Below are 8207 nucleotides of genomic sequence, written 5' to 3' on the forward strand. Positions count from 1 at the left end.
TACTTCACGTGGCCAGGAAATAATGCAACTTTTTCCACTAAAAAAAAAGAGAAAGCTGAACAAAAAAAAAAAAAACTGAAGAAAAAACCCTAAGAAAGTAGTTTTTTAGGAGGTTATTAGTGATTAACAAATTTAAGGTGAATACTACTTGTTAAAACTCTCTCCTATTAAAACATATTTCTGGTAATTATTGGCTAAGAATGTGTCACAGTGCAAAGTCCTTACTTGTGTTTTTTGCTCATTAAATATAATTAGTGGAGCTCTTTCAGCACAAGCAATTGCTCCAGGAAAAACCTTTTCACCCTTTATCTTTTCAAGGCTGTTTCACACCAAACACCAGTTTCCACCATGGCAAATCAATGCTATAATATGATCTTAATTCATCCTATCGGCATCAGAAGGCTAAATTAAAGCTAAATTAATTCATTTTCAAATAAATTCATTAACTAGAAATCCCAAACTTCAGCAGGCAATTTAAACCAATATTCCACGTGGCCAGAGTGCTTTTCACCCACACCAGGGGGATTCCAGCAGCTCCACACCAGTAAGAGTCAGAGGAAAACTGGAAGGTTTAATGGGAAATGTCAAACAAACACAGCACCTCACTCCAAAATATAAAAACCTCCTCAAAACACACAAACAAACTCTCAGGAAGCTCTGCTCCATAGAGGGCAACTCAGAACATTAAAAAAAAAACCAAAAAAAAAAACAACACAGGACAAATGGAAAATATCAGTACATCAATCCATTTAACTTCCTCTTGGCCAATCTTTGTGCTTCAAGGCCTCTTGAAGTTACAAAAATACAATAATATTAGGAGATCTTTGTAAAATCAAGCATTTTTCACTCAGCAATTTCCATTAGGTTCATTTTATTTACACCAAAGCACAAGACAACTTGCTGAAGTTACAATATGCTCCTTCAAGTTCTTCAACCTGTTTCCCATATTCAATTGTCTGAAATTTCCATCTTAATGTTTTCAAATCTGGATTTTGACCAAACAATTTTAAAATTATCTTTAAATAAGGAAATGCTTATGTTAATTGTAATACAACACTGGAAAGTTACATTGGCAGATCTCTGAAATTATTCTTTTTTCCACAGAAACTGTGGTAATTCCTCTACCCACGAAACGCAGAACATCACACAAACCAAATTCCCATTTTGATGTAGCTTTTTTTGGTTTGCTGTTCTCCTTCCCTGTGGGGAAAACAGAATTATGGAATTGTTTAGGCTGGAAAAACCTTCCAAGTTCCTCGAGTCCAACCATTCCCAGTGCCCCAAGTCAGAAATTGCCACCTCCACATTTAAAGCCAGGCAGGGATGGGGACTCCAGCCCTGCCCTGGGCAGCTGTGGGAGGCTGGACAGCCTTTTCCATGAAGGAATTTTCCCAATATCCAGCCTGAAGCTCTCCTGGCACAGCTTGAGGCTGTTTTCCCCTGTCCTGTGCCTTTGGGATTTCCTGAACACTTCCTGCTCCCATGAGTTCCTCTGCAGCCCAGCCATACAAAGGGAACTGGGGACTCTGATCTCTTCATCCTCCTCGCTTTAATGATTTGTGCACATCAAAGCCTGATTAAAACCATTTAAGCACTTCCATCACTGCAATCTCTTTAACGTCTTTTGGAAATTAAATTAAATGCAGAAACAAAAAAAATCTCCATGTGAATGCACAAAGCTGGACAATTATGGTCAGGTTTGAGCTTTTATAGTCATGTCAGCAGGAATGGGGAAATACAAGGGAGCACACAGTTTTTTTAAAGCCTAATTTATATAAAAATACAGCAGATAACCAATATAAGTGTCCAATACTCATTTAAAATCAGACCCCTTCAACAGGATCACACCAAGGAAAGTGAACAATAGGAATTTCAAAGGAAAATGAAGTGAAAAACTGAATGACTGTTCAATGGCGTGAAATTTCCACAGGAACCAAGTGTTGAGGGAAATATCTACTCTGCAACAATTTACCTCCATGAAACTTAGAATCCCAGCTAGGGACAAGTGGAAACAGTTTCCTCTGTCTCAGGAGTTTAACTTGTAACTGATCACAAACACTGTTTTCCCAGTGTCTGGTTCTGCAAATTAAACACCCTTTATTTTTCTTCTTAAACTGGAAAATGTCTGTCAATAAAGTGAAGCATGACCCAACTGCAGTGAGGCACCAAGGCCTGCCCCCAGTTCCAGGAGGTGACAAAGTGACACCAAACCCTGGCTGCCCTCTCAGTTTACCACCAAAGGTTACAGAGTTGGAAAAGCTCAAAGGTTTGGGATCCGCTTTGGTTTGGGACCTTTTCTGACATTCCCAGCCCTGAGCCACCCCAGGAGCTGCAGGAGGAGCACAACCCCAACCCTCCCAGGGCTCATTTCTGCCCCTCCACGAGGAACCCACCGAGCTGAAAAGCTGAGGGAAGTTTCCAGCCCAAAGGACAAACAGCTTAAAGCTGCTTTTGGAAACTGCAAATCATGTGGGAACATCAATCCTTCAGAAACAACCACCCTGAGGAGAAGCACACTTATCCTGCCTCTGGTCTCCTACCTCTTCATGCTCCCTGGCACTGGGAATACTCAGAAACTGCTTTGGGGTTGTAGGGGAGCACATCTATCCACAGGGAGAGACATGGAATGATAAAAAAACCTCTCCTGGAAAACATGATCACTACAGGATTACACATCAGTAAAAGTACACTCTATTTGCTTAATTATAAAACATGAAAGCAGCACGTTCAAGTAATTTATCAATAAATGTTGTGACGTGAATAAAAACTAAGATGAACTGTAAAAGAAAAAAACAAGCAGTAAAAGGGGGCTCTGAGCTGCCTCATGAAGTGCTGCTTTCCATAAAAAGATGAGCAGGAAGATTTCTCTTAATGAGCTGTTAACAGAAGAAAATTAGTTCAAGACTTCAGGGCAAGAACTTCCCTTATTCCAGGTTTGTACAGTATGGAGTACAAGGAGATTTTTCTTCCTGCTGGTACCTGGTGCTACTGGCAGTTCATAACCCAGGTTTTACATTCAGCAGGAATTAATGAACCGAGTAAGAACAAGAGACAAGGCAACCCAAGGAAAACTCCAACACTGGGGAGAAAAGAGGGCTATGAAACACAGAGCTGCAGAAAGCAACTTGGGAAGCAGTAAGAGTGTGAGAGCCTGGGGAGATGGCAGACACCGAAGGAGACACGAGGCCAAGGAGCTCCCAGCTCCAGGAAATGTGGAATTTTGGCCGGCACGTCCGGGCTGGCCCGGCCCCAAGGATTGGTGCCACGCCGACCTCTGAGCACAGGCCACCTCAGAGAGCACCAGCACTGCCCCTCACTGGGAAGTGCTCATTCAGCTGGGCACCTAGTGCAAGCAGCTAAAGAGAATAAAGGAGGATTTGCTGCAGGACAGAGGCACAGGGAGAGCAGCACAGCTCCAGCACTCGGGGCTGGCTGCGCTCGGAGCGCCTCGGCCACAGGAAGGAGCAGGGGCTGTGCTGGATTTCCCAAGCAGGGGCAGCAGCCCTGTCATTTCACAAGCTGCAGAGCATCTCCTTACTCATTAGTGACTGCAGAGAAGGAACCATCCTGCCAGAGAAGAGTAACTGCCACACAAGTGCTTTCATCTTGAGTTTTGCAATTCTATGAACTTGATGGCTTATTTTCTTAGTTTAACACAGTTAGCAAGATATTTAACATTCATCTAACCCTGCTCTAGCTAAATGTAATCTGTTAAAGTTTCTTGACTCATTTCCAGACACTCCCTCTTCATCCTACAGCCTCTCCATCTCCCCACAGCTCGGGGTGTTCTGTTCTCCCAGTTCAGAGAAGGTGACACCAACCTCATTTCGGTTTTGGTACACACTCTGAGGCAGACACTGAAGGTGAAGGAGGATGGGGGGGGTCTTGGTGAGAGGGGACTTTAAAGCCCCTCCAGTGCCACCCCTGCCATGGCAGGGACACCTCCCACTGTCCCAGTTTGCTCCCAGCCCTTCCAGCCCGGCCTTGGGCACTGCCAGGGATCCAGGGGCAGCCCCAGCTGCTCTGGGCACCTGTGCCAGGGCCTGCCCACCTTGCCAGGGAAGGATTCCTTCTGTGGATCTAATTTAATTGAAGTTTAGGTATCTAATCTCAAATGTAGTTATTTCTGAGCCTCTGCTGAAGATAACTGTGACAGAGTAGCAAGAGAAAGGAAATAGGAAAGGAGCAAACCACAGGTGAGTAACAAACTGAAATTATGTGGCCAAGAACAATTATTGCCACAGAAAAGAAACCTCAGTCACCAAAAACTCCAGACTATTCCTACGTGGTCGCACAGGGGGACTCCAAACACGACACTGCAACTCATACTCCTCCCAGCCCAGCACACGCCTCGCTGTGGCCTCTTGGAAGCTGCTCAAGGTCTCTCCACGTGCCCAAATCTGCCCATGGCAGAGGTGCTGCTTTCCTGGCTCAGCTCTCCAGACTCAACTCTCAGTATTTCCGCCCCCAATGCTGCAAATTTCTGATGCTCTGGAGCAAAGGGTGAGAGCAGTGCCGATGACAGAACTCCCAAAGCGAGAGGAGGAGCAGGAAGGGAAGGGAGGGAGGCATGGCAGCGGTCACGAGCAGCTCTGGCACCTGTCCTAAGCCCTGGAAATGCAGTGAGGGGCACGGTGACAGCAGTTCCACCATCACCTGCTCACAGAGTGCCAGGCAGAAGATGCCAAGGGCTGCTGGCTCAGTCAGTAAGGTCACGACTGTCCTTAGTCACATCCGACACGGGAGCACCCACGCTGGAAAACACCGGGGCAGCACACACCCACCAGCAGCCACGGGAGCAACTGGTGGCAAATGCCACCCTGCCCTGGGCCAGCTGCAACCTCAGGACAGATTCCTGCTGCAGCTCTTTATCCACAAGGCCCCCAAGAAGCAAAGTCCATGGTTTGTGCAGACAGAAATGTGGCATCTTCTCTTTAAAGAACTGGGTCGTAACCCTGCAAAAGCATCTGCACATTCCAGCTTCCTAAAAAAAACCATCCTAGAAATCCAAGCCATATTTCACTGGGGTTTTATCACGGGTTATCAAGTCCAGGTCACTAGAACTGGCAAGAATGCAAAGCACATAAATATGAATTATTTTTCTGGGTTGCTGTGTGGCTTCTCACACAAAAACTGACCCCAGGGGCTCAGTCTCACTCACTCAGTGTTTGAGACAAGGAGAAAAGTCATAAAACAAGAACTGCAGAGATGTTTAGAGGAAATATCAGGGACCTGAGACAGCTTTTGAGATCAGAGTTGAAATCCACTCTTTTGCTTCATTGCTGTTAAACTGCACTGGAATCCTGGGGGCACTTTTGGTTGCCACAATATAAAAAAGATAAAAAGCTGACAGCATCCAAAGAAGGGACGTGGGGATGGGGAAGGAGCTGCTGAGGGCACTGGGATTGCTCTGCTGGAGAAGAGGAGCCTGAGGTCAGAGCTCATTGGGGGCTACAGCTCCAAACTCTGCTCCTGGGACAGGAGCCAGGGAAGGGCTGGAGCTGGGCCAGGCTGGATTTTGGGAAAGGTTCTTCCCCCAGAGGGTGCTGGCACTGCCCAGGCTCCCCAGGGAATGGGACACTGCTCCCAGGGATGCCCAGGCTGGGATTTTGGGGCCGGGCAGGGCCAGGAGCTGGGCTGGATGATCCCTTCCAGCCCAGGATATTCCAGGATTGTCTCACTCCTGGACACAGGAGAGTCTGCTCTCACACAGAGCTGCAAACACACTGTGCAGGAGGCAGCAAATGTCAAAAATTGACACACTAACAAAGCCAAGATATTAATAATGCCAAAAGAGAAATTCTCCCTTTTGCTCCTGACCAACAAGACCCAACCCAGCCCCAGTCCAACCACTGAGTAACTCCAGTGTGACACCGGGGCTGTCCCACACCTCGAGGCCGGGAGTTTAATCACGTTTTCCTCATTAGAGGAGCCATGAAAGGACCAATCAGCTGCACAGGCACTCCTGCAAAGCACTTCACTAGACCCTGTTTTGCAATAACCACCCCAGGCTGCAAATCCCCATTTGCCAGGGACCTGAGAGAAGAATTCAGTCGTTTTAAAGGAATGCCAGGAACTAGAAACACACCTGAGAGATCAGCAGCTGGAAGGGAGCCCAGGTGACAAATAAACACACAGAGCAGAGCAGAACCAGCTCAGGGACACTGAGGCAGGGCCTGCTCAGTCCCACAGGGGCAGGTGGGGCCTGGCTGCCATCGCTGGAAACACGGGGATGTTTAAAACCACCAGCATTCCCGAGAAAATGATCAAACAAGGCTGTAGGAAGGCGAGAGGTGAGCTGGGGGCACAGCAGGCTCCACAGCCGCCCCTTTCCAGGCTCCTTTTCCATTGGGCAGCACCTGCCCGGGCTCTGGGTGAGGTTTGGGCACGAGCACTCAGCTCTCCCCACCTGCTCGCGTCCAGAAGAGAACCACACACACAGCACTGATGCACCGACACGGGGCTACGCACCTCCACGCCCTCTCGCTTTGTTTTGTTCATTGGAAAAGGGAAAAGAAAAAAAAAAAAAAAAAAAAAAAAAAAAGGGGAAAAGTCAGCGCGGAGCGCAGGAACGCTGAGCGACTGCTCTTCTACAAAGTCCAGCGTGAGCCCACCGGGGAGGAGGCTTTACATAACAGCCGGCCGGCGGCTCCGGGGCTGCGGAGCCCGGCTCTGCCTCCCCCGAGCCTCGGCAGCCGCTGCCCGAGGGCGATTCCAGCGGCGGGACCCGCCCGGGCCCGGCACCCCCCGAGCCCCGCGGCCGTCCCGAGCAAGGGGGAAGGAACAAAGCCCTGACGTCAATTACCGGAACAGCGTTAAACCCATCACCGGGGCGGGCAGCGCGGCGGCGCCGAGCCCGGCCCCATTCGCGGTGCCGGGGGATGCCCCGGGCGGCGCCGGCCGGGAGGGACCCCCGCCCTCCGCACGGTGTCACCGCGGGGCGCGACGCGGGCACATCCGCGCTGCCCGGCGGGAGAGAGGTGCGCCCGCGCCGCCCGATCCCGCCGGTTCGGCCGCGGGGCCCGGCCGGGATGTCCCGGGAGCGCCCGGGGCGGGGGCGGCGCGGCCCCGCTGCCGGCGGGAGGCCCGGCCCGGCCGCCCTCACCTGCGCTGGCCGCTCCGCTAGGCCCGGACCATCTCCTGGCTGCCGCCACCGGCGAACGCTGAGGCCCGAGGAGCCGCCGGAGTCACGGAGCGCCGGGGGGCGCGGGGCGGGCCCGGCCCGGGGGAATGGGGGGGGGGGGCGGCTCACAAGCGGGCGGCCGCTCCGTAGGGGTCCCGGCGGTCCATGGCGGGCCGGCGCCGGGCTGGCGGCTCGCAGGGCGCGGGCAGGACCGCGGCTCGGCCGGGGCTGCGCTGGGCCCGCTCCCGGTCCCGATCCCGATCCCGATCCCGGCCCGGTCCCGCCTGGCGCTTCCCGGCGGCCCCCGCGCGCCGCCGCCGCCCCGATCACGTGACGCGCGGGGAAAACCACGTGACACCCCCCCGGGCGGGCGGGGAGAGCGCGCGCGCGTAGGGGGCGTGGCGAGGGCCCGGCCCCGCCTCCCTCGCGCGGCGGCGGGAGAGTCACGTGGGGCAGCGCGCGGGGAGCGCCCCCTGGCGGCGGGACCGGGAGCGGGATTGGGATCGGGAACGGGAGCGGGATTGGGATTGGGATCGGGATTGGGATCGGGATCGGGATCGGGATCGGGATCGGGATCGGGAACGGGAGCGGGATCGGGATCGGGAACGGGAGCGGGAGTGGGAGCGGGATTGGGATCGGGAGCGGGAGTGGGATCGGGAGCGGGATCGGGAACGGGAACGGGAGCGGGAGTGGGATCGGGATTGGGAGCGGGAGCGGGATCGGGAGCGGGATCGGGAGCGGGATCGGGATCGGGATCGGGATCGGGATTGGGAGCGGGATCAGGAGCGGGATCGGGATTGGGATCAGGAGCGGGACCGGGAGCGGGACCGGGATCGGGAGCGGGACCGGGAGCGGGATCGGGATCGGGATCGGGACCGGGATCGGGAGCGGCAGTGGGAGCGGGAGCGGGATCGGGATCGGGATCGGGATTGGGATCGGGAGCGGGATCGGGAGTGGGAGCGGGAGCGGGAGCGGGAGCGGGATTGGGATCGGGAACGGGAGCGGGAGTGGGATCGGGAGCGGGAGCGGGAGCGGGATTGGGATCGGGATCGGGATCGGGATCGGGACCGGGATCGGGAACGGG

The 8207-nt window shown here is 53.1% G+C and overlaps 2 protein-coding genes across 5 annotated transcripts in view; one reads left to right on the forward strand and one right to left on the reverse strand.

The window, feature by feature from the left end:
- The window catches only part of AFF4 (ALF transcription elongation factor 4), a 46581-nt gene extending 39310 nt beyond the window's left edge, over window positions 1-7271 (reverse strand). Inside the window, exons 1-2 of one of the 4 annotated variants that reach the window (XM_053991018.1) lie at window positions 7106-7271; window positions 6410-6486 (exon numbers count right to left, since the gene is read on the reverse strand). The gene's annotated coding sequence lies outside the window, so the exon portion shown is untranslated. The other 3 variants (XM_053991014.1, XM_053991016.1, XM_053991015.1) reach the window with 3 other exon arrangements.
- The window catches only part of FABP6 (fatty acid binding protein 6), a 103526-nt gene that overhangs the window by 76534 nt on the left and 18785 nt on the right, over window positions 1-8207 (forward strand). The gene's annotated exons all lie outside the window — the stretch shown is intronic.

Source organism: Vidua macroura, chromosome 15 (assembly GCF_024509145.1).
Source record: "Vidua macroura isolate BioBank_ID:100142 chromosome 15, ASM2450914v1, whole genome shotgun sequence".
NCBI classification, from domain to species: domain Eukaryota; kingdom Metazoa; phylum Chordata; class Aves; order Passeriformes; family Viduidae; genus Vidua; species Vidua macroura.